Below are 25,452 nucleotides of genomic sequence, written 5' to 3' on the forward strand. Positions count from 1 at the left end.
TCCTCTCTGAATTAGCTTCTACTAAAGGGCGTTTTCCTTCAAGTGTTAAGAAAATGGCAGATGCCAAGTCATTCAACTTGACAGGAACTGAGATACACTTCACCTATAACTTAAGCAGCTTGGTTTAACTCGGCCAGCGCTTTGTCACTAATGGAAATTCATTAGAAATGGCTTTACAGTGGTGGATTATTTTTCTAGGTCATACATTTAGTCCAGACTACTCTTACACTAACAAAACTGCAGTCCTGATTACTAATCTTAAGAGAGTTTCCTATATTGTGATGTATCCAAAAGATTTTGAAAACTCTAGTGTCAATATATTGGATATACATTATGAGATTGATCACTCTTGATTTCTTTTGAAGTGGTTTTTGTCACTCTCAGAGCTGGTATTTCCTCTTTGTCTTATTACACACACACACAAACACAATTCCCATTCATTTATACAAATATTTACTGAGTGCCTTCTATAGGTCAGGGGGTGTCCTAGGACACTGGCAATGATAACTTTGAATGAAACAAACAAAGGTTACCATCCTTATGAGGCTTACATCCTAGGAGGGAAAGATAGAAAATAAACGATAATATAGTGTATTTGATGGTAGTGTGTTGTGAAGAAAATTGCAGCAGGATTAAAGATTCAGGGAGTGGTGATGGGCACTGAGGGGGGGGCACTTGATGGGATAAGCACTGGGTGTTATGCTATATGTTGGCAAATTGAACTCCAAAAAAAAAAAAAAAAAAAGATCCAGGGAGTGGGAAGAGGGGCATTGCTATCTCCAAGTCAGGTGGTCACAGAGGCTTCACTGACAGGAAGATATGTGGGGCAGGACATGAAGGAGATCAAGGAGGGAGCCATGATCAGTTCCTGATCTGGGGCGAAGTGCCAGTTAACTAAATAATTCCAATAATGGGGGATCCCTGGGTGGCGCAGCGGTTTAGCGCCTGCCTTTGGCCCAGGGCGCGATCCTGGAGACCCGGGATCAAATCCCACGTCGGGCTCCCGGTGCATGGAGCCTGCTTCTCCCTCTGCCTATGTCTCTGCCTCTCTCTCTCTCTCTCTCTCTCTCTCTCTCTCTCTCTCTCTCTCTGTGTGTGTGTGTGTGTGTGTGTGTGTGTGTGTGACTATCATAAATAAATAAAAATTTAAAAAAAATTAAATCACAGAATTTGTAAAATTTTGGGATTTTTTTTCACTCAGCATAAGTTTCTGGAGATTCACCCAAGCTGTCTATATCAACACTTCCTTTTTATTGCTGAGTAGTGTTCAGTGGTGTAGATGTACTACAGTTTTGTGAACCATTCACCCATTGGAGAACTTCTGAGCCATTTCTAGTTTTGGCTATTACAAATAAAGCTGCTGTAAACGTGTGTACAGGTTTTTGTGTGAATGTAAGTTTTTATTTCTTTAGGATTCATGCCCAAAAAGTGCAATTTCTGAGTTGTAAGAGAGTTGCATATTTTGTAAGACACTGCCAAAACATTTTTCCAGAGTGACTGTGCCATTTAATCTCCCACCAGCAGTGTTTGAGTGGTACAGTTTTTCCACATCTCTGCCAGCATTTGGTGTTGTCACTTTTTTTTTAAGCCATTCTGATAGGTGTGTAGTGATTTCTCATTGTGGTTTTATTTTACATCTCCCAGTGGTTAATGATGTTGAACATCTTTTTATGTGCTTCTTTCCTATCTGTATATCCTCTTGGGTGTAATATCTGTTCATGTCTTTGGCCTATTTTTCTTAATGGGACTTTTTTAAATGTTGAGTTGTAAGAGGTCTTTTATATTCTAGATAGTAATCCTTTGTCCAATATGTGGTATACAACTATTTTCTCTTAGTCTGTAACTTGTCTTTCCATCCTCTGAACCAAAGGTGTTCACAGAACAAAGGTATTTATTTTGACGAAGCCAAATTTGTCACTATTTCTTTTTATGAATTGGCTTTTTGATGTCATGTCATGTCTAACACCCCTTCACCAAACATGGTTCTGGAAGAGTTTTTCTAAGTTGTTTTCTAAAGTTGTATGATGTTATGTTTCACATTTAAGTCTGTCACCCATTTTGAGTTAATTTTTGTATAAAAGTGTGAGGTTTAGATTGAAGTTATTATTTTTTTTTAACGGTTGTCCAATTGCCCCAGCACCACTACTTCACTGATGCACTTCTACACCCTTGTCACAAATTAGTTGACTATACTCGTGTAGGTCTCCTTCTGGGTTCCTTGACCTGTTCCATTGTTCTGTGTCTGTTGCTCTGCCAACCCCACATTGTCTTGATTCCTGCAGCCGCAAGATAGGATTTGACACCAGACAGACCCACTTTATTTTTCAATATATTTTACCTGTGGCAAGACCTGCTTGTTTCCACATAAGTTTTTAGACTAAGTTGGTCTGTGACTACACAAAACTATGCTAGGATGTTGATAGAAATTGCATTAATGAATTAGAATTTTGAGATTGCATACGTAATGTTAAGTTAAAATTGTAATTCCAATAAGGAAGGCAATTTAATTTTTTCTGTGGTCTCATGCTAGGTCTTATTTTCTACAGTGGTCCCAATTTTTATGATTTTAATTTTTTATCTTTTTTACAGATTTATTTATTCATTTAAGCAATCTCCACACCCAACGTGGGGTTCAAACTCACGATACTGAGATCAAGAGCCACATACTCCACGGACTGAGCTAGCCAGGGACCCCAACTGCTGATTTTTAAATCATTGAGAGAATATTAGTTAGTCATTTCTTTCCAGACATAACTTAGATGCCTTTTTTTGATTGCCAAAATCAGAAGTTTCCTTTTTTTCAAATGAATGTCACATTGATTGATTTAGATATATAACTTTCAGGTTCTAAATCATTGATCTAGTTTTCAGTTTAAAACTTTTTTGAAGGCTTACTTCCAGATTTTTTTTAAAAATTTTTTTATTTATTCATGACAGACACAGAGAGGCAGAGACACAGGCAGAGGGAGAAGCAGGCTCCATGCAGAGAGCCAAATGTGGGACACCATCCCGGCTCTCCAGGATCACACCCCAGGCTGAAGGCAGCACTAAACCCCTGGGCTACCGGGGCTGCCCTTCCAGAATTTTTAAAACACCCCCCCCATTAGATTTTTGTGTACAAGTTTCCTAAACCTATTCTACCTTAAGGAGATTATGGTTTACCCTTCCTGTTGTTTTAAACAAATGCATTTCCTCAAATAGCAAAACAGAATATGCCACTAAAGCATTGGGATTTAGGGTATTGAAGTTTGGGATGTGCTTGTTATTCACAAATAGTAAACCAAGTTTTAAAACTTTTGGTCATTCTCATGTTTTGATTTTTGATTCTGCAAAATAAAATCTTAAAAATTACAAAAAGAACCTGGTAAACTTTTTAGTTTAAATAGGACACTTGGAAACTTATTCTTAGGTGTAAAAAAAAAAAAAAAAAAAAAAAAGAGGACTGTTAAATTGATTAGGGCTGAAGAAGAATGGAAGAGAAAATGTCACCTTGTTGCTTTTGGGTAAGGGAAAGTGAATGAGATCATGCTCTCATTTCTGTCTTGCTTTCTCAAGATAAAATTTTTCCACCCTTCTTTCTGCTTAATGAGGGTGGAGGCACCAAAAAACCTCTGGCTATCTTTCCTATCCTGTTTATATTCTAGATTGGCTTTTATTGCTTTAACAGAATGTATCACTGGTGGCCTATAACATTATGTGGTATTAAGTAGTTAGGCTTAGGAACTTGAAAATAACAGTCCAAGGATACTACCTTGATAAGTACAGTTAGCAGAATTAATTTCCCAATAATGAAAACTTCCCTAAGTTAGAGCCTATGGCTCAGTTTTAGTATAATCATCATAGTGAAATTTACTACCACTGATTTCACCCATTGTTTCTCCCCCCACCTCACCTATACCTAACTTTGTTTAGGTAATAGTCAAGCTACCCCATAATCTCCCTATAATCGGGAAAAAAGTGTAATTTAAGGAAGAATGCAATGAAATGGTGCTTATCATAAACAGATATTCCAATTTCTTATTTTCACATGTAGGTTATCTGCATTTGTTTTTATTTATTTGGTCTAATGAGAGACTTAAAAGTGCCTTCTTTAAAGCAGTGAATTCTCAGAATCATTAAGCCTATGACAGTCTACCCCATCAAAAGAACACTGCTAATGGCTTTAGCCAACATCTAAGGTAACATAGTACCAGGGAGAGGGATAAACTCAGAGAAGGATGAAGTTACTCTGGTGTGGGTGACTTTTTGCTAACAATACGATTTTTAGCAAGTGAAAGCCACACAAGCCATTTGCTTTGTGGCAGAATTATAATGAGACTTTTTAGTTTAACCAGGTAACAGATTGCCAAGTAAAATACTGAGCAAGCAACACTGGTCAGTTAGAATTCAGGCTCTAAAAACCGGAGCCAGTGTAGTGTAATGTTTACAGATTCAACTTCATTTTCAAAGAAATAAAATTGGGGCATCTCAGCAAAACTATAATTAATAACATTTATGGGGCATCTCCCATATGTTTGAGCAGTATGGGCAGATGACACTTTATGAGCCCACAGTATTTTTGCACCCAATCTTAAGGATAACCCTACATTGTGTTCAGGATTCTGTATTGGGCTAAATTTAACAAATGACCATTATGTGTGGAAAATAGCAACCATTGTTGTTGAACTAAACTCTCTGGAGGGCAGCCTTTGTGGCTCAGCAGTTTAGCGCCACCTTCAGCCCAGGGCCTGATCCTGGGGGACCGGGGATCAAGTCCCACATCCGGCTCCCTGCACTGAGCTTGATTCTCCCTCTGCCTGTGTCTCTGCCTCTCTCTCTCTCTCTCTCTCTCTCTCTCGAATAAATAAATAAAATCTTAAAAAAACAACTCTCTGAAGATCAAAAAATCTTTTAATTAAGCTACTAAAAATTAATGATAACATAACCAAAGAAATTAATCATAAAAGAATGGATAGAAGCAGAAAACCTCGTGCAATTGTTGAATGATACCTAGTAAAGGAACTCTAAGCTGGGGGCTGTTTACTTATCTAAAAAGTTCCAAAAGTATATATACAGAAAAATGTGGATTTTTAAGCTTAGACCTTCAAGCTGGCTGTTCATGACAAACTCCCAATGAAACGAAAGTAATTTGTGTTGTATTTCGAAAATGTATATATGTGCTCGCAAGAATTACATGGGAGAATTAGATTTACCTAGAGTACCTGGTGGTTCTTATAGGAAATATTGGCAGTCTTAAAGACGTTTTGTTAGACAATGAGGCAACAATTTTTTTTTCTCTGGGAACGTGTCTCCACAGTAATAGCGGAAGTCAGAAAATATTTCACATGCAAATATATCTGAACCTCTTCATGAATGCATTTAACACTTTGAAGTGATGGCAACATCTGGTAACAAGTAGAAACCAGCGTCTTATAAACTAGAGGTTCATGTTACCACTTCATCTGAATTAGTCATTTAAAGGGGTTTTATATGTCTTCCTAAGAACTGACAAGGTTAATCTTGTTCTAGGGCAGGCAGGCAGGAAATGCTAAAGCCGCTCTTTCTTTTGAAGATTTCAGTATTCCTTGTGAGGTCGAAATGTACTCGTTTTAAAGTTTAGAGAACTAGAAGCAGTGGTATCTTGACAGCTAAGTGAGATTTTTCTTTCTTTCTTTGGTAAATTTGAGGGAAAAAATAAAATTCAGAGTTCTTTATACTTTCCATTCTACTTCTTTTCTCTGAAGTACCTTGATTTTCTCAAAGTGGAGAATTTTAAGAATCCTTCCCTTCATATTTCATTCAAATGTGATTGTGGATTCAGTGCCACTAGGAAGATGTAACCTACGATTTGTGTTGCTAGATTGGCTCTCAGGAATCCTCTTACTTTGTAGAGTTACCCAGTGTGATAAGATAAGACACCTTTTGTGTTTATATTTATTTGGTACGTATTGCAAGCACTAAAAGTTTGCCCTTGGTTATGTAATCACCCACTATAGCAAATGAGTTTAATTCCCTTTGGATGCAATGTCATTATCATATATTATGTGTGCCAGGCACTGTTCTAGATGCTTGAGATAGATGGGTAAACAAAGCAGACCAACCACTGCCTTCATAGACATTAACTAATATTAAATATTGAAGCAGTTCAGCAATTTTAAATCATTTAATGCTCTCAGCTTTTTTTTTTTTTAAGATTTTATTTATTTATTCATGAGAGATAGAGAGAGAGGGAGAGACACAGGCAGAGGGAGAAGCAGGCTCCCTGCAGGAAGCCTGATGCAGAACTCGATCCCGGGACTCTGGGATCATGCACTGAGCCAAAGGCAGATGCTCAACCGCTGAGCCACCCAGGGATCCCCACTCTCAGCTTTTAAAGACTTTCATTGCATGAGCTTTGAGAACTCTTATACATTTTATCTGAAGTTTGAATAGGGAAAAATTGACAATTTGTTTGGAATATATGGCACTAAGCTGGAACCTGATAAGTAAATAATTGATTTTTTGGTTATCGCTTTTATTTTTCATTTATTAATGTTATAATCAGAACGTTTTAGTAACTGAGGACTGTTACCAGTCGGACATGTGGATTTACTCTTCAGGATGGGCTTAGTTTGTGTGGAGGGAGGTGGTGAAAAAGACACAGTAGCCCTAGAAATTAATGCTAACGTATGGCATTTATAAATGTTGCCTTCAGTCACTTGAAGGATTCTAGAATTCTTAGTGTTCGCCATGGAAAATGAATGTATCACTCAGTTATTTTTGCCTATGTGAGTAGTACAAGAGCTGACTCAAAGGATATGACATGATGGTTCCTGTCCTGCAGTGAAATAAGATGATGGCTTGTGGTGGAAACATGATGTGGTCATGCCCATATTCGTTCACATCCCTTGTTCGTTTCCTTTTAGACAGGAACATCAGAGAGGCTTTCTTGTTTCTTAATTTCTCGGTTTCTTCTTTGTATCTTCTTTTTCTGCCGTTTGTCCTTTCTCTTTTCTGAAAATTGCATTGTGATCACTGGCAATTCAGTTGGCCCAGTGTGTGCTTTGCAATAGTGTAAGTACCTCTGAGGACAGTTGTGGCAGAGGCATTATACCCATTTTAGGGAATTCATGACATATATGGGCACAGACGCTCTGAGTGAGCCCTTTGGGTGTGATAGGCATGTTTTATAACCTTTGTATTTCCTGATGCCATCTAGGACAGTGCCTTTTACAGAGTGGATGCTCATTCGGTATTTGTCTAAGTGAATTAGTAGAAGCCAGGAACTTTATTTTTGCTTGCCAGTGTACTAAATACTCTCTTATAAGCACATGGAATTTTTTAAAACTTATTTTCATGGAAATTCTCAAACATATGAAGTAAAATAGGATAGTGAACCCCCCCCCCCGGCTTCAACAATTATCAATATTTGATGTTCTTTTTTTTATAGTAATTTTTTTTTAATTTATTCATTCATGAGAGACAAGAGAGGCAGAGACACAAGCAGAGGGAGAAGCAGGCTCCATGCAGCGAGCCCAGCGTGGGACTCAATCCCAGGCCTCCAGGATCACACCCTGGACCAAAGGTGGCACTAAACCGCTGAGCCACCCAGGCTGCCCCAATATTTGATGTTCTTATTTTATCTTTTTTCTCCCCTTTTTATTTGTTGTTTGGGATTTGCTTTAAAATATGCCGTATATTACCCATAAGTACTATAGCACACCCAGTTTTTGTTTTTATTAATTTATTTTAAAGAGAGGCAGTATGCACGCATGCGAGTGAGGGGAGAGACAGAAGGAGAGCATGAATCCTCAAGTAGACTTCCCTTTGAGCCTGGAGCTAGCATGGGGGCTTGATCACCACCCATGAGGTCACAACCTGAGCTGAAATCAAGAGTTGAAACTTAACGGACTGAGCCACCTGGTGCCCCATAGCACACCTAGTTGTCTTTGGTTTTTTTCAAGATTTTATTCATGAGAGACACAGACCAGCAGAGACATAGGCAGACTTCCCGGAGGGAGCCCAATAATAGTACTCAATCCCAGGACTCTGGGATCATGCCCTGAGCTGAAGGCAGACACTCAATCACTGAGCCACTCAAGTGTCCCCACACTTAGTTTTTAATATTTTATTTTTTTATTTGTATTTTTTTTTAAGTAAACTCTAGGCCCATTGTGGGGCTTGAACTCACGATCTTGAGATCAAGAGTCACATGCTCCACTGACTGAGCCAGCCAGGTGCCCCTAGTTTTTAATATTTTAAAATAGTAATAATGTCTGCACTTCCCACAGACTTTTTTAACTTTAAAACCCTTCCTATTTTAGTTTATATCTGACAAACACTGTTAATCTGATTTGCTACCCATGAGCTGGATATTTTGAAACAGTTTTTAACAAATATATTGCCATTAATCTTTTTATTTTTTAAAAAGATTTTATTTATTCATGAGAGACAGAGAGGCAGAGACACAGGCAGAGGGAGAAGCAGGCTCCATGTAGGGAGCCCGATGTGGGACTCAATCCCGGGTCTCCAGGATCATGCCCTGGGCCAAAGGCAGGTGCTAAACCGCTGAGCCACCCAGGTGTCCCTGCCATTAATCTTTTAAAAAATTTATTAAAAGTTTCTGAACTACACTATCATAAATTTGTCTTTCAGACATGAACCTGATTCTGCAAAATGTGCCTTGGAATGGATAAGCTGTATAATGGTCCTCTCAGAATTGATATCAATGCATTAATTTTTCTTTTCATAATTCAATAGCCACAGAACTCCCATGAAAACCTACCTATGCAATTCTGGTAATTGTATTCTGTTTTGAAATTTCTTGTCAAAACCTACATTCCTGGGGCACCTGGGGTGGCACAGTCAGTTGAGAGTCTGACTTTTGGTTTCAGCTCAGGTTGTGATCTCAGGGTTGTAAGATGGAGCCCCGCGTTGGGCTCCATGCTCTGCACGGAGTCTGCTTCAAATTCTCTCTCCCTCTCTCTCTCTCTGCTTGCTCCTCCTACTCATGCTCTCTAAATAATAAATAAATAAATAAATAAATAAATAGATAAATAAATAAATAAATAAATAAATAAATCTTTTTTTTTTTAAAAAAGAAACAAAACCAAACCTACATACCTTATGTGTTTTATCTCTCTGAAATTCGAGGACTCCATGATAAACGTTAATAAATAAAGCACCAGTTATCAAAAAAAGTGTTGACCTATAAGCCTTTGGGGATCAAAATGACTTGGATACTGACACTAGGATGTTATTTGCTTTTTTATCTGTGTTGACATTTGTACCAGTGGTACCAAAGCAATGGTAGTAAAACTAGTGGTGCTTCTTAGCAAGAAGAAAAGCAGCAGCACCACCACCCTGTATTAGTAGTCATTGTATGTAATGCCGCATACCCTTACAGTTAGATAAAAACCTACAACATGCATTTCATTTATGAGTGTCCTTAATGAAGCAGGAAAAATTAATTTTATTAAGTCTGAAGTCTTGGGCATACATCTTTTAATATTCTATATGATGAGATGGGAAACATACATAAAGCTTTTCTACTGTATATACATGTACACGGGTTATTCTGAGGAAAAGTACATGTGCAGTTGTTTGAGTTGCAAGCTAAATTAGCCGCATTTTTTAAAAATGGAAAACTGTCTTTAGGGCAGCCCCGGTGGTGCAGCTTAGTGCCGCCTGCAGCCTGGGGCGTGATCCTGGAGACCCTGAATCGAGTCCCGCATCAGGCTCTCTGTGTGGAGCCTGCTTCTCTCTCTCCCTCTGCCTGTGTCTCTGCCTGCCTCTCTCTCTCTCTCTCTCTCTCTCTCTCTCTCTCTTTCTCTCTGTATGTCTCTATGAATAAATAGATAAAATCTTGAAAAAAAAGAAAAAAAACTGTCTTTACTTCAAAGATTGAATGGCATGTTAACTGATTATCCAGACCTGAGTATTTGGGAGATATATCATCAAAAATGAACCAAGTGGGGGATCCCTGGGTGGCGCAGCGGTTTGGCGCCTGCCTTTGGCCCAGGGCGCGATCCTGGAGACCCGGGATCGAATCCCACGTCGGGCTCCCGGTGCATGGAGCCTGCTTCTCTCTCTGCCTGTGTCTCTGCCTCTCTCTCTCTCTCTCTCTCTGTGACTATCATAAATAAATTAAAAAAAAATTAAAAAAAAAAAAAATGAACCAAGTGGGATCCCTGGGTGGTGCAGTGGTTTGGCGCCTGCCTTTGGCCCAAGGCGCGATCCTGGAGACTAGGGATCGAATCCCACGTCGGACTCCCGGTGCATGAAGCCTGCTTCTCCCTCTGCCTGTGTCTCTGCCTCTCTCTCTCACTGTGTGCCTATCATAAAAAAAAAAAAAAAAAATGAACCAAGTGAGCCTCACTGGCTCGGTCAGAACATGTGACTCTTGATCTTTTGATGTCGTGAGTTCAAACCCATGTTGGATGTAGAGATTACTTAAAAACTTCTAAAAATGAACCAAGTGTTCCTGTTACTACAAGGCAACCACTGAGAGTATTTGATGCCAATGATAAAATTCGAGCTTTCAGGCAAAAATTCAAAATCTTGAAAACTTGCATCAGCCATTAAGTGTCAATACTTAGATTTTTCTGAGATTGGTGGTGTTTTTAGTGAAAGTGATTTGTTAGGGACGCCTAGGTGGCTCAGTGGTTGAGCCTCTGCCTTCAGTTCAGGGCGGGATCCCACCGGGAGCCTGCTTCTCCCTCTGCCTATGTCTCTGCCTCTCTCTGTGTGTGTCTCATGAATAAATAAAATCTTTTTTTAAAAAGTGATTTGTTAGATATTGTAAAATGAAGTGGGACAACATTTGGAAGATCTGTATTAGTCAAACAATATTGTTCCAGGGGACCAATGCTTGATTGTTACATTTGATGTGCAAGGTAGTCCAGGGAGTTTTAATGTAACAGGGTAGGAAAAATTCATCTGTATGATACCAAATTCCACACTGCAACCAACATTTAAGAAGCTACCAATTCTCAAGTTTTGCTGTAGCATTATAAGGAAGAATATCCATAATTATCTGAAAGGGCTCTTAAAATACTTCTTTCAACAGTGTATCTGTGCAAGGCCATATTTTCTGAATACGCTTGAACCTAAAACAACATTGAATGCAGAGGCAGACATGAAAATCCACCTGTCTTTCTATTAAGTTACATGATAAAGCTGTTTGTAAAAATATAAACAATACACTGCCCATTTTTTGGGGAAAATTTAGTGATTTTCATTAAAAATGTTACTTATGTTAGCATGTAATGGTTTATTGTTACTTTAAATAAATGCCTTAAAATTTTCCCAGTTGTAGTTTTTTTTAAATTTTTTTTAATTTTTATTTATTTATGATAGCTACAGAGAGAGAGAGAGAGAGAGAGAGAGAGAGGCAGAGACACAGGCAGAGGGAGAAGCAGGCTCCATGCACCGGGAGCCCAATGTGGGATTCGATCCTGGGTCTCCAGGATCGCGCCCTGGGCCAAAGGCAGGCGCCAAACCACTGCGCCACCCAGGGATCCCTCCAGTTGTAGTTTCTAACATGATAAATGCATTCGTAGATCTACCCTCATATCAAAAAGCTCTTTGGTGTCTTCAGGTCCTGAGGCCAAAAATTGAGGAATTGCTGAGTTGAATTTTTCTTGTTTCTAGTCCTTTCCTTTTTCCTCTTTCCTTTTTTTGAATGAGAGACCTTCAGGATAGAAAAGTGTAGAGGATCTGAGTTGTTCCGTATGGTTTTACTAGCTGTGAACAGAACACAGATGGCTTTTTTCCCCCAGTGTTATTGAGATGTAATTGACATTAACATTGCATTAGTTTCAGGGGTACCACATAATGACTCGATATATGTATATATTGTAAACCGATCACCATAAAAAGACTAGTTAACCTCCAACACCTCATTTCTAATGATGAGAACTTTTAGGATTTACTCTTAGCAAACTTCAAATACACAATTCAGTATTAACTGTAGTCACGACAGCTGTCTTTTAAATCTGTTCTTTGCCCTGTCTGTAGTTCAACTATTTCTGGAAGACTCGAATGCTTCAAACTACCTTCTATTTATGTCAACCTTTTGTTTTAGTGCATTAGGACAAGGTATATAATTTAATGTATAATAGGACATTCTATTTTAAGATTCTGATTACTTTGTTACACAAACACTGAGCTAATAAATCCTTACTATTGAGGAGACATCCCTTGGAATTAAGATATATTTGTGGGTTATTTCCGCCTCAAATATGAAAAGAATGATAACATAAACCAGACACGCTTGATTGTTAAAACGGACATATCCATGCTGCAGGAAGACCATGCACCTACTACTACTCCTGGTATAAATATTCTAAACTTTGAAATCTAGTCCAAAAGACAGTAGCAGTTTCCTATATGTTAATTTCTGGACGATCCCCTTGCTGTGATGCTTCACTCACTGTGGGAGTTATTTGTTTGCTTTATAAGTCACGCAGGTGGGTAAAATCCTGTTTCATTAGAGGACAATAGGTCAGTGTTACCGAGGTGTGTCATTAAGCACAGTGGGAGGGGCCCTGGTGTATATGTCACACATGGAAAGAATATACTCGGTATGGGTGCGGTGGGGAGCACAGTGTTTCAATGAGAGTCACCCTGATACGTTGGTGAAACTCTCAGGAAACTTCGGGTGTGCCTCTTTCCTTCCTTTCCACTCTTAGGGGTGTGTGTGTGTGTGTGTGTGTGTGTGTGTGTGTGTGTGTGTGTGTTCAGAGGTGCGTGTGTGTGAATTTTTACTTTACAGATTTGTACCACCTGAACATTCATCATGATGAATTTTGGAATACAGCAGCAGAGTAGGTTTTCATCCTGTGACCTGCTGAGAAAAGACGTGACCTGTCTTCCACAACTCCTGCCACCATGTCCTATTCCCACACCAACTTTCACTACCCACAGTAAAAGCAGGTTCTGTTCCCACGCGGCGTCACACACAGGCGCTCGCAGCAACCTGCACACCCACACATCCTCAGATGAGGATACATGTAGGTTACAAAATGGGCCGCAGACTAAAACTGGTTCAACGACTGATGCGCTAGAGCAGTCTTTTAGAAAATGGCCTCATATCTCCTAAGGAGAAGATGTGCATTTTTGAAGGGAGTAGCCATCTATTCCTGGCACTTTCACAACCTTACGAGTTTTTGCAGTTTACAAAGTTCTATTGTAAATGGACTTTATTTTTTTTGTTGTTTTTTATTTTATTTTATTTTATTTTATTTTATTTTTTTTTATTTTTTTTTTGTAAATGGACTTTAAAACCAATGACCAGGGGCGCCTGGGAGCGTCTGCCTTCGGTTGAGCCTCGCCTTCAGCCCAGGGCATGATCCTGGAGTCCTGAGATCGAGTCCCACATCGGGCTCCCAGCGTGGATTTCTGCTTCTTCCCTGCCTGTGTCTCTGCCTCTCTCTATGTCTCTCATGAATAAATGAATAAAATCTTAAAAAAAAAAAAAAAAAGACCAGCTGTTGATGGGATTTCCCTGTGATCAAAGATTAGTCTTGGAGTTCACGAAGCTAGCAAGGAGATGCGCTCCATCCAATGGCTTCTGAAGGGAAGGTCAAGAGAAGCTGATTCCAGGTACCATTATTATTGAAGAGATTAATAGCACTTGAGGCAGACCCTTCTAAGTGGTTGGAAGTGACAAGGATGGTGCAGAAAAGGTAAGGCTGGGAAAACCCAACACTTTTTTCCTTTTTTAAGATTTTATTTATTCATGAGAAACACAGAAAGGGGGAGAAGCAGGCTCCCTATGGGGGAGCCCGATGCAGGACTCGATCCCAGGACCCCAGGATCATGACCTGAGCCAAAGGGAGAAGCTCAACCACTGAACCACCCAGGTGCCCCAAAAGCCCACATTTCTGGTCTAACAGTGATCCTGTCATCTTACTGAGGCGATTGCACCCTCATTTCCTCCCATCTGTATGATGCACGATAACTTATACGAGTATCTCCTTTCCAGTTAGCTTAAAGTGTTCGGAAAGTACTTACTGTCATATATTCCCTGGCAGGCCACAGGCAGATAGTGCTGTACTTATTTTTACAAACGGTGATATTGAGACTCTGGAAAGTTGAAGGGGCTTCACAGAGTGAGTCAGCAACAGAGACAGATGGAAAAACACATCGTCTGGCTCCTGCCGCTATATTCCTTCTGTTCCGGATTTGTTGCCTTTTGATATTTCATGCAGTTTTTGTGATTAATGAAATAAAGTACTTCCATTAAGGAGACAAAATGTTATGCAGAGTATACTAATGGTGGTTAGTGATGAGGACAGGAGAACACTCTGCCTCATGACGTGGACCATCCTGAACCCTTTTACAAGCGAGTGCAGTAAGAGTTACCACCTTATTTTAAGAATTCAATATGTTGTCCGAACATGCCTTGGTTTGCTTTCTATTATTTATAAAGGACTGGAGTTTTTCTCTCACTTTCTTTTTTTTTTAATAAATTTATTTTTTATTGGTGTTCAATTTACCAACATACAGAATAACACCCAGTGCTCATCCCGTCGAGTGCCCCCCTCAGTGCCCGTCACCCATTCATCCCCACCCCCCGCCCTCCTCCCCTTCCACCACCCCTAGTTCGTTTCCCAGAGTTAGGAGTCTTTATGTTCTGTCTCCCTTTCTGATATTTCCCACACATTTCTTCTCCCTTCCCTTATATTCCCTTTCACTATTATTTATATTCCCCGAATGAATGAGAGCACATAATGTTTGTGCTTCTCCGATTGACTTCACTCAGCATAATGCCCTCCAGTTCCATCCACGTTGAAGCAAATGGTGGGTATTTGTCATTTCTAATGGCTGAGTAATATTCCATTGTATACATAGACCACATCTTCTTTATCCATTCATCTTTCGATGGACACCGAGGCTCCTTCCATAGTTTGGCTATTCTTCTCTCACTTTCATTCATATTAGGTAGATAGGGCAGATGGTAGTATGCATGTTGTATCCCAGAAAGATTATAATAAGGTCTGCCGCTTAGCACCTTGCTGGAGCCACTCTTATGTATTTCTGTCATCTCCTTTAATCATTATAGTAACCCTGTGAAGTATGTGGAGTTAGCTCGATTTTACAGATACAAACCTAGGGCTCAGAAGCTAAGTAGTTTGAAGTCAAACAATTCAAGTCTGGCAGACTCCTAAGACCCTAATGCTTGCACCATGCTCCATTTCCTTTCAAATGATCGATTTGCCCCATGTCAGTATTGGAAATGATCTCTTAAGGTGCGCCTGGGTGGCTCAGTTGGTTAAGCGCCTGCCTTTGGCTCGGGTCATGATCTCAGTGTCCTGGGATCAAGCCCCCCCCCCCCCCCCCGCATGGGGCTCCCTACTCAGCGGGGAGTCTGCTTCTCCCTCTCCCTCTCTCTCTATCCCTCCACCCACTTGTGTTCTCTTTGTCAAATAAATAAAATCTAAAGAAGTGGTCGCTTAAGCCTAGCACAGTACCTCTATGAATTTTCTGTTCTCTCCCCTAAAAGGCACCCCACAGAGAACCAGTTGCTTCATTTAGCAATTGACTGATTAGAATTGCTTGATTGGTTTAAAAGCAAATTTCAATAGGAAGAATTCCAGTGATCGTGTATCTAACGCCTGCCATGGGCCGGGATATGATTTCAATTTATGTAGAGGCGCAGGAACTGAGGCAACTCGCCCAAGGACTCCCACAGCCCTGAACTACTCTGCGATACTGCCTCTGAGTAGAAGATTATTCCGTTCAGCCAAGTATTGGCTTAGTTCCTATGCGCTGTGCCTGTAGAAAATATAATTCCCACACTTAACAGCTGACATTTTCAAAAGAGAACAAGACCTAGATCCTCAGCGGTAAATGCTACATAACGCCTAGCATAGGGAGCATAAATGTATGAATAGGTATAAATCGAAATGAACAATAGAGAACGTAAGTGGTCTGAGACACTTTATTTGCCTTTCTAAGTAATGTACTTTCCTATGGACAAGTGACTTGGGCACTTGGGAGAAGCTGGTTCCATGTGTTCTAAAATAAGCAGGTTACTTGGCTAATGTTCAAGCTCTAAATAGGTATGTGGGTTGTAGCTATTTGACCTGAACCAACTTTTAAATTCCCTTGTGGTCTCTCGCAGGATTTCAGTGGAGCCGGAATTTTTAAAAATTAACTTTTCACTAAATCTTGTAAAATTAGAATTTATTAATATTTGGCAAAATAACGTAAGGCTGTCAGGAAGAGGATTCGTAAGTATTGTATCATTCCTTTGTCAGGGTGTTCTCTTTTTCTAGCAGGAAGTGTTATGACTTGCTTTCTAAAGTTGCAATTGTAAGAAGAATGTTGGGTTTCCAGATTGGCTTTCTGGGCGTGGGAGGTTCCTTCTATTAGTGCTGGGAGAGAGAAAGAAACAGGTTTGCTCTCGTCGCAGAAGGGTAACTATTTTAATATTATTTTGTTAGGCTCTAACTTCTAGGTGATTGAATATTTAAGCAGAAATTCATTTAAAAACCTTGAAATTCTTACTGTGTGTTTGGGTGGTTAAACATTTGGAGATGCATTCTAAACCTTGCTTATTCAAAGAGAACCAAATATGAGAGAAAAGTTTTGAAGTTTTAGAATTTAAAATTTTGTCTTTATATTCTACCTTTTTATTATTTGAGGGATATTCTAGGAACTTTGTACTTTCTAAAAATTGGTTTTGAAATCTTAATTATATACCTGTATCTATCAAGTGAGAGGCCCAGAGGTTTAAATGACAGAAGCTATTACTTTATATCTTGTCAGGGTGGAGGGGAGTGGAATTTCAAATGCATTTGATGCCTTTGATCCATAAATGGTTTTTCAAAATTCTGGAAAAGATGAGGTAGCTGTCATGATAGAATAGGTTATGATTAGGCCAGTATTCTTCTCATATAAAATGACTTATGACAAATGTTGTGTTACTATTTATATTTTACAAGATACATGAAAATCATTGGTGATGAAATTTTGGTGCTGTTATTGTAATGCAGTGGTGATAGTGCATTCCAATGCCCACAAAAAGTCCTCCGGGATTTCCACCCATTGGTTATCATATATTTCTCCTTTTTCCAGCAGAGCTAGCTATCTGCCTCTGATATGTGTATGAAGTAAGAAGTGTTTCTCCGTTAACAAGTACTATATCTCAGAACATATAAGCAGGGTATGCAACACTGTGGGAGGCACTTTGAGTACGTTTTCAGTTTTTCAGCGTAGCTCAAAGCCTAAGCTAAAATTGTATCTCTAGTGACTTCTGAATTGTACATCATAATATTTTGGTTTGAATTGAAGCATGGTAACTAGTCTGAACTTGCCTTGTGATAATGTGTGTTTGTGTGTATATATATGTGTGTGTGTGTGTACGCACAGAAGCCCCTGAAGGTTGTCCTTGACTTCCATGTTAATTTTCATAGGAAAGGACAATGGAGGGCAGCCCGGGTGGCTCAGCGGTTTAGCACCGCCTTCAGCCCAGGGTGTGATCCTGGAGACCCGGGATCGAGTCCCACGTCGGGCTCCCTGCATGGAGCTTGCTTCTCCCTCTGCCTGTGTCTCTGCCTCTGTTTCTCTCTGTGTGTCTCTCATGAATAAATAAATAAAATATATTTTAAAAAAGAAAGGACAATGGAAATGCCCCTCGGATGTGAAGCTTAATTAATTTCATTAGCAGCAAATGTATTTTTTCATGAATTACTCAGATATCTGAAGAAAGTGTCAGTGTTCACTTAGGCAATATAGACAAGCTTAGATTTTTGCAAAGGAGAATGTGCTGTTTTTTTTTTAAAGATTTTATTTATTCATGAGAGGACACATAGAAGCAGAGACATAGGCAGAGAGAGAAGCACGCTTCCTGTGGTGAACCCGATGGGGGTACTCGATCCCAGGACCCCGGGATCAGGACTTGCGCTGAAGGCAGATGCTCAGCCACTTAGCCACCTAGGTACCCCAAGAGGGTGCTGATTCAGTCCAAGGAATTAATACAAGCTTAGCTTTGTAAAGGTGGGAGGAAGAGAGGGGCTACTTTGTTGTTTGATCTTTGGCTTTGTTATAGTATTCTTCATCACATCAAGAGGGGCTTTTAGAATATGATGAGGACATACCTTAAATATCTGTAAACTCTTGACTGGTAAGAATGTAAAGAATGTCTTCAATCTGACTAGATTGAATTGAATGTTTCCATTATTGGAAAAGTAACCAACTTATTTTTAAATAGCCACTACTTTAAGGTCTTATCTCTCTCTCTTTTTTTATTAAGTACAAAAAGAAGAAACATTTACTTTAAATGGAAGTATTTGATATTCCTCCAGGAAATGACACAGGATTGGGCACCCTTTAGGGTTTAAGTGACTCATAGATATTGGTACTTGAAAAAAAAAAAGATCAATTAGAATCTAGCTTATGCCGGATTCTAGAATAGATTAGAGGTATTTCCAGAAAATGAACGCATTTCTTAAGAGAGCTATGTAGGGCAAAACCATGAGATGTCTGGGGTTTGCTTTAAAATAATTCAAGAGAGAAAGAGATAGAAAAGGGAAGGGGGCGGGAGGGGAAGAGGAGAAGGGGTGAAGCAGGGTGCGGGGAAATCCTGATCAATGTACAGTCTGGGTGGGGGGGTTATGAGTGTTTATTGTACTATTTTCCCTTTTGCGTATATGGAAAATTTTCATAATAGAACATTCAAATATAGCATTATTTACGTTTATTTCCAAACATTACTTTTACCTATGACTTATGGATTTGTCAAAACATGATTGGTACCTGGTATGTATTATTAGAAAGGTGAAATGTGCTGCTTGGTTGTCAAAATTGTAGCAAGTAAAAACTGTTCCTGGAAAAAAAGAGAAAAACCTTTCTGTTTGACTTCCAGCTAAATTCAAAGGACAGGCTGCAAACATCTTGAGTAGTTTTGTAGTATCTTGAAGCAGTAAACAAGAGTAAATAGCTAAAGCATGCTAATAGGCCAATTGCATGTGAAGAATATGGGAACATTATTTTGTCTTGACTATTTTGTTCACAGCTTTCTCTAATAGATTATGCATTTTTAAAACCAAGGAGACAACTATTTAGCCTGCTTTATGTTTAAGTATGCTCGCTTTCCCTTCTTGCCTCAATCGGAGTTCATTTATTCAACACACATTTTTTAGTAGGGGCTTATTATGAGCCAAGATACAAAGTCAAATAAGATACCAGCTTTGCTTTCAAGGAGCTCCCAGACTGGTGGAAGAAAAAGAGAAGTAGGTGGTCATCCTATAGTGAGAGGGGACGGGGCTACAGGAATTGGGGTGGGGGAGTTAGTGGTTAGCAACTAGGGCTCTGTGGTGCATCTCTTTTAAAACGATGGAAAGAAGAGGTTCCTGGGTGGCTCAGTGGGTTTAGTATAGTCTGCCTTCTACTTAGTTCAGGTCATTCTGGAGTCTTGGAATGGAACCCCCCACCCCCTGCTCAGTGGGGAATCTCTCCTCCCTCTGCCCCACCCCCGCCTCACACGTGTGCACTCTAAATAAATAGAATCTTTTTTTTTTTAAGATTTTGTTTATTTATTCATGACAGATAACAGAGAGAGGCAGAAACAGAGAAGCAGGCTCTTCCCAGGGAGCCCAGTGCAGGACTCGATCCCAGGACCCCCATCCCTGGGATCACAACATGAGCTGGATGCTCAACTCCCGAGCCACCCAGGTGCCCCAATAAATAGAATCTTTAAAACAATGCAATCAAGAGAATTTGAGATGGCTTAATTATTTGTAGGTACTAGAGAAATCAGAAGAGGGCTAACATAGCTTAGTTTAATTAACTCTGTGCAGTTGCCATGCATGACCTCGCAAGTAACAGCCATCTCTACTTCCTTGCACTTCTTTTTTTTTTTAATTTTTTTTAAAGATTTTATTTATTTATTTATGATAGACATAGAGAGAGAGAGAGGCAGAGACAAAGGAGGAGGGAGAAGCAGGCTCCATGCCGGGAGCCTGACGACTTCCTTGCACTTCTTAATAAAGCCTTTATACTTCTCTCCTACATCTCAAGGGTTGTTGGAGCAGCATACCTGCAGGAGATAGCAATCTCTTCCTCACATTAAATAGTAAGCTAATGTTTAAGTTTCCTTAAACATTCAAGGATACATCCAAGGCAAAGTTGCACTTGTAGGTGGGCCACTATGTGGGGTGGGGTAGAGTTAGCCTCTGGTCACTGATGAGCCTTCTAAAGTTCATTTCTCCATTGATTTGGAGTTTGAAACCCGTTGTGTCATGGAAGTAGTAGGTAAGGTTTTTCAGGTCACTTCACGAATGTTCCTGAAATGATCTGTGTTACCCGAAGTAATATATTGTTGTGTTCATGTTATTTTAATCTAAATGAATTATAGAAGCATAGTTTCTAAATGTAGCCAGATTTATGTTCCATCAGCCAGTTGCTTTAGTCTGGAGTCCTCAATCCTGTATGACCTAATACCATCTACAACACTGCCTCATGGGAAAATGCTGTCAGTTTTATTTGGGGTCATCTAGCCGTGTCCTCTGTTCAGTTTTACCAGTTTGTGGCAGAAATATCAAGTAGAATTAGCAGCAGATCTAGGCCTGACAACCTCACTGAATCAAGTATGCTGTACGTGTTGAATGTTGCTTTTGTAGAACTTTGCTCTCCACATTGGCTATCGGAAGCAATTTGTCATAATGCTGAGGTGCTGGGACAATCGACAGTAAAATCTGTCACCACTTTCTTTCTGCTCTGACCTTTCCCAAACTCTCAGGACTAGGACCCTGTGACGTGGGAGGGCATTTAGAGTTCAACTCCCTTGTTTTGACTTTCAGAGCAACAAATCATTAAACTGAGAAAGATGCACGTAACCACTTAAGCTCTCACAATTCATTATTCCTATACCAAGATTCCACCGAAATTTTCTTTAAAGAGGATTTTGGGGCAGCCCAGGTGGCTCAGCAGTTTAGCGCTGCCTTCAGCCCAGGACCTGATCCTGGAGACCCAGGATCGAGTCCCATGTTGGGCTCCCTGCATGGAGCCTGCTTCTCCCTCTGCCTGTATCTCTGCCTCTCTCTGTGTGTCTGTCATGAATAAATAAATAAAATCTTTAAAAAAAATTTATTTGAGAGAGAAAAAGTAGAAGTGTGGGGAGGAGGTGGGGGGGGTGCAGAGGGAAAAAGTGAAGCAGACTCCCTGCTGATCAGGGAGCCTGGAGATGTGGGGCTCAATCCACAAACCCCCAGATCGGATCATGACCTGAGCTGCAGGTAGATGCTTAACCGACTGAACTACCGTGGCGCCTCTCTGCTGAAATTTTCTAAAAGAAAGCACACAAAACTCCAAACTGCTTGCCCCTTGAGAAAAATCAATTGTTCAGTTTAAGAACAAATCACACGAAACAAAGAAACCGACTATGGGTGCCGTAGTGATGACTTACATATAAAAAAAGATCCTTAAAAAAAATAAAATAAAAAAAAGATCCTTAAAATAAGAAGTAAATCCCATAGATACTTGAGTCTTTGGTTATGTTTGTACTAAGTTATTAGCACTGATACAGTGGGAATGGTTGTTCACAGTACTTAGCATTTAAGAGGGTGAAATGTAGTCATATTAAATCCAGTGAAGCATGAGCCTATCTTATAGAGGAATGAATGGGCCACAAGAAAGGTAAGCATTGGTGTCCTTACTTCTTTTTTTTTTTTAAATTTTTTTATTTATTTATGATAGTCACAGAGAGAGAGAGAGAGAGAGGCAGAGAGAGAAGCAGGCTCCATGCACCGGGAGCCCGACATGGGATTCGATCCCGGGTCTCCAGGATCACGCCCTGGGCCAAAGGCAGGCGCTAAACCGCTGTGCCACCCAGGGATCCCCGGTGTCCTTACTTCTTAAAAGTATGGTGTGTTTTATTGTTGGTACCCATTTAACATGAATGTTTTGAAGAAAGAACTTGTAGAATTCCATAGTATATAGTGTTTACTGAACCTGTATCCTATATTCTGTATGTTTCCATAATAGGTTTTAGTGATTTCAATTCAAGTTGAATTGAATTCAAAGTTACCCTTTAACGAAAACAAGTTAGTATTGGCTAGGGAGTCGTTGTCTACGTTTTCTGGTAACTGCATATTTTTCAGTACCATGGTCACATTTGTTAAGAAACTTTCGGTGATCTTGGGTAGCCACTATAAGGGCATGAGCCTTCTTTCCAAAAGCAGTGTGTAGCCTCTTTGTTTTTGCTTTTACAGTAAGAGTATTTCGTTAACTTCACTCACGCACACTCTTCTAATTTTACACTTGTGGTGCAGCTTTGCATCTTGGGTAAAATCATGTAACTACCCTAGGCTCTGGTTTCTTCCTTAAGACGGTTTCAGTAGTGGTTGGATATTGAGCATGCTGGGAATCCTCACTACCCTCAAAACCCTGCAGTCAGTTGAAATATTTTTTTTTGAGCCACACCTCTACTCAGGATCCGACAGTGGATCATTATGGTGGGAGTATGGAAGAGGAAGATGGAGTTAAGACTCTGTTCTTGAGATATAAACAATCTTTGAAATGAGACTAGCAGAGCAAGTAGTTAGCACACACAAGTATCTGTGTGCTTTTATCGAAAGAAGGAATCCCTTTTATTGGGGAAGAATATTCTCGAAGCAAGTTGGAGGAGCTATATGGAGGAGGGGGCAGGTGAAATGAATCAACTAAGATGACAGATGTCCCAGCCAGATGGGCCTCATATGCACTTTTGTAACTAAGGGAGGAAGGCTATAATGAAATTGCCAGATTTTGCTATAAGATTTGAAAGCCTATAGGATTTGAAGAGGAAGGGCTACAGAGGGCAGAGTCACTGGGAAACATGCTCTGGAAGAGGGTGAGGCTTCTGCTAAACTAGGAAGGGTGAGTACGATTTGGATAGGGAGAGAAGGAAAGTGATGAGGGCATTCTAAGTGTGAGAGGTAGAGACAGAAGGGAGCCTTACTGGGAGAGAAGGAAAGAGGAAGGGGCAGGATAAAACAAAAGGTACTGATGTAGGAGTTAACAGGACACATTCAGGAGGATAGTTTTGATCAAAAAGCTAACTGAGTGTTGCTGAAATGTAAACCTGGTGAGGTATGTCTGGTAGGACCATTTCAGAGGACCTGAATATCAGGCAGAGATTAGACAAGCTCTTTTATTTTTTTAAAAAAGATTTTATTTATTTATTCATGAGAGACACAGGCAGAGGGAGAAGCAGGCTCCACACAGGGAGCCCAACGTGGGACTCGATCCCAGGTCTCCAGGATCATGCCCTGGGCTGAAGGCAGTGCTAAACCGCTGAGCCACCCAGGCTGCCCTGGACAAGCTCTTTTAAACATAAGCAATTACAGCTTACTAGAAGGGGACAGGCATGATCAAGATGATCGTGGGCACTAGCTGTGGGACATATTTTTATTCAGAAGATATTTATTGAAAATGCGCTGTGGAGGCACCTGGGTGGCTCAGTCGGTTAAGAGTCTGACCCTTGATTTCAGCTTAGGTCACGATATCAGGGTCATGAGATCATGCTGGGCATGTAGCCTACTTGAAATTCTCTCCCTTTCCCTCTGCCCACCCCCTCCACTTGCATGCTCTCTCTCTAAAAAAAGAGAAAGAAAATGCACTGTGTTTATGCATTTTTCTAAGTGCCATGGTGAATACAGAGATAAGTAAGCCGTATCTTCACTCTAATAAGATTATAGTCTTTTTGGGGAAATAAATTCATTCAAAAAGCTGTTATTCAGTAGGCTGCATAGCAAAATGGTTGAGAATACCATTTTGCTGCTTACCACTTTATGGCAAGCAGACCTAGGTTTGAGACCTGGCTCTACCTCTCAAGAGCTGTGTGACTTTGGGAAAGTGACTCAACCTCTCTGAGCTCGTTTGCTCTTTTGTAAAATGAGAATAACAGTATCACCCAGTTTATAGAGTTTCTTCGGAGACGTAACTTTCATAATGCATATAAAGCGTTTAGCAGAATGCACCTACATAATAAGTCCTCTGTAAATGTCAACTGTAATATAAACTTATAATAATATATTATTATATTATCTTAATTATTATTATTATCTAGTCTGTAGGCACTGTGATCAGGGCTGGGAGTATGAAGATGAATGGGATATGGCCTCTTCCATCAAAGAGCTTTGTTATAAATGCTATCCTTGTGACTGCATTTTCCCATTCAAACATTGGTACCTAGGCTCTGACAGTAAAACAAGGTATTTAAAATTGAAGCTGTCTGAAAAAAATCCTGCGCTGGCTGTTATAGAAGAAAACACAGCCAGTACTGGGCAGAGGATTGTCATCTCAGGTGGGTTCAATCTGAAGAGACATCCTCAAAGATGTGTTTGAAGAGCAGAAAGGAGGGACACCTGGGTGGCTCAGCGGTTGAGCGGCTGCCTTTGGCTCAGCACGTGATTCCCGGTCCAGGAATCAAGTCCCACATCGGGCTCCCTGTGGGGAGCCTGCTTCTCCCTCAGCCTGTGTCTCTGCCTCTCTGTGTCTCTCATGAATAAATAAATAAAATCTTAAAAAAAAAAAAAAGGAAGAGCAGATAGGAGATGTGTGGAGGGCATTCCACTACAGCAAAAGCACAGGAGAGAAGGAATGGGGGAGGGGTAAGAAACGGTGGCCTGCTTGGGAAATGGACTTTTTCTTGAGTGTGAGTCAAGGGTGCCAAGCATGTGATGGGAAGTGACATTGGAAATTTACACAAGTATCAATACAGAAACATGTAGGGCCTTGAGTGTCACGCGTGAAAGGTGGGATTTTGTGTTTTGCAGAATCGATCATAGATCTCTTCAGAGAGCTGGCAGGGTAGAGATTACATTGGAGGGACACAAGACTGGAGCTAGACCAGCTAAAAGGCTTTCGGAATAGGCCAGACATGAAGTGATCAGGGGCATGATGGAAGAATCCAGACTGCTTGTTTACTTCACCCCTCCCTGTGTGTGTTGTGGCCAGGCTTCAGTTTCAAATTTGTAAACCTGCAGAACATGAAAGGGAAACCTGATTTGGCCAGGGAGATAGCTGAAAAGGGGAGCTAATGTAGCAGGAAGTTCAGTATAGACAAGACGCTGCGACTTTCCTGACTAAAAGCCTCCTCGCTGAGCTTCCTTCTCCCTTGGCCAGAGGGTCAAGTCCAGATTCTGAGTGTAGCCCTTCGAAAGTGGATCCTGACCTTCGGCTCCCCGTTGTGTGGGTCCTAAACACGAGGCACAGTGAGTGCTCCAACCACCCTGTGTGTCTCCGCCTCCAGAATAGAATCTTCTCTTCACATCTCTGTGCCTAGAATGCCTTTACCAGTGAAGTCTGTCTGAGGAATTCCTACTTAACGTTCCAAGATAAGGTTCAAAAGTCCTTCCCGGCTAACCTTCCATGACCCCCACCACTGCTCTCACCCCACCACTCAGGAGATAGGACTCGGAGAGCGTGACAGCACTATTATTATGTCTCGGTTTCTCTGTTTCTCCCACTAGATGGTAAGTTCTTGGAGAGAAGGGGACTTGG

The 25,452-nt window shown here is 40.4% G+C and overlaps 1 protein-coding gene across 5 annotated transcripts in view; it reads left to right on the forward strand.

Annotated features, from left to right (window-relative positions):
• PLS3 (plastin 3) overlaps window positions 1-25,452 on the forward strand; it is a 90,406-nt gene that overhangs the window by 13,981 nt on the left and 50,973 nt on the right. For 2 of the 5 annotated variants that reach the window (XM_055338298.1, XM_055338295.1), the window contains exon 1: window positions 16,312-16,382. The exons of the other annotated variants lie outside the window; for them this stretch is intronic. The gene's annotated coding sequence lies outside the window, so the exon portion shown is untranslated. Of the gene's footprint in view, window positions 1-16,311; window positions 16,383-25,452 lie in introns of those variants that run through there. 5 annotated transcript variants of the gene reach the window in all.

This window comes from Nyctereutes procyonoides, unplaced genomic scaffold, assembly GCF_905146905.1.
Source record: "Nyctereutes procyonoides isolate TBG_1078 unplaced genomic scaffold, NYPRO_anot_genome, whole genome shotgun sequence".
In the NCBI taxonomy this organism is placed as follows: Eukaryota; Metazoa; Chordata; class Mammalia; order Carnivora; family Canidae; genus Nyctereutes; species Nyctereutes procyonoides.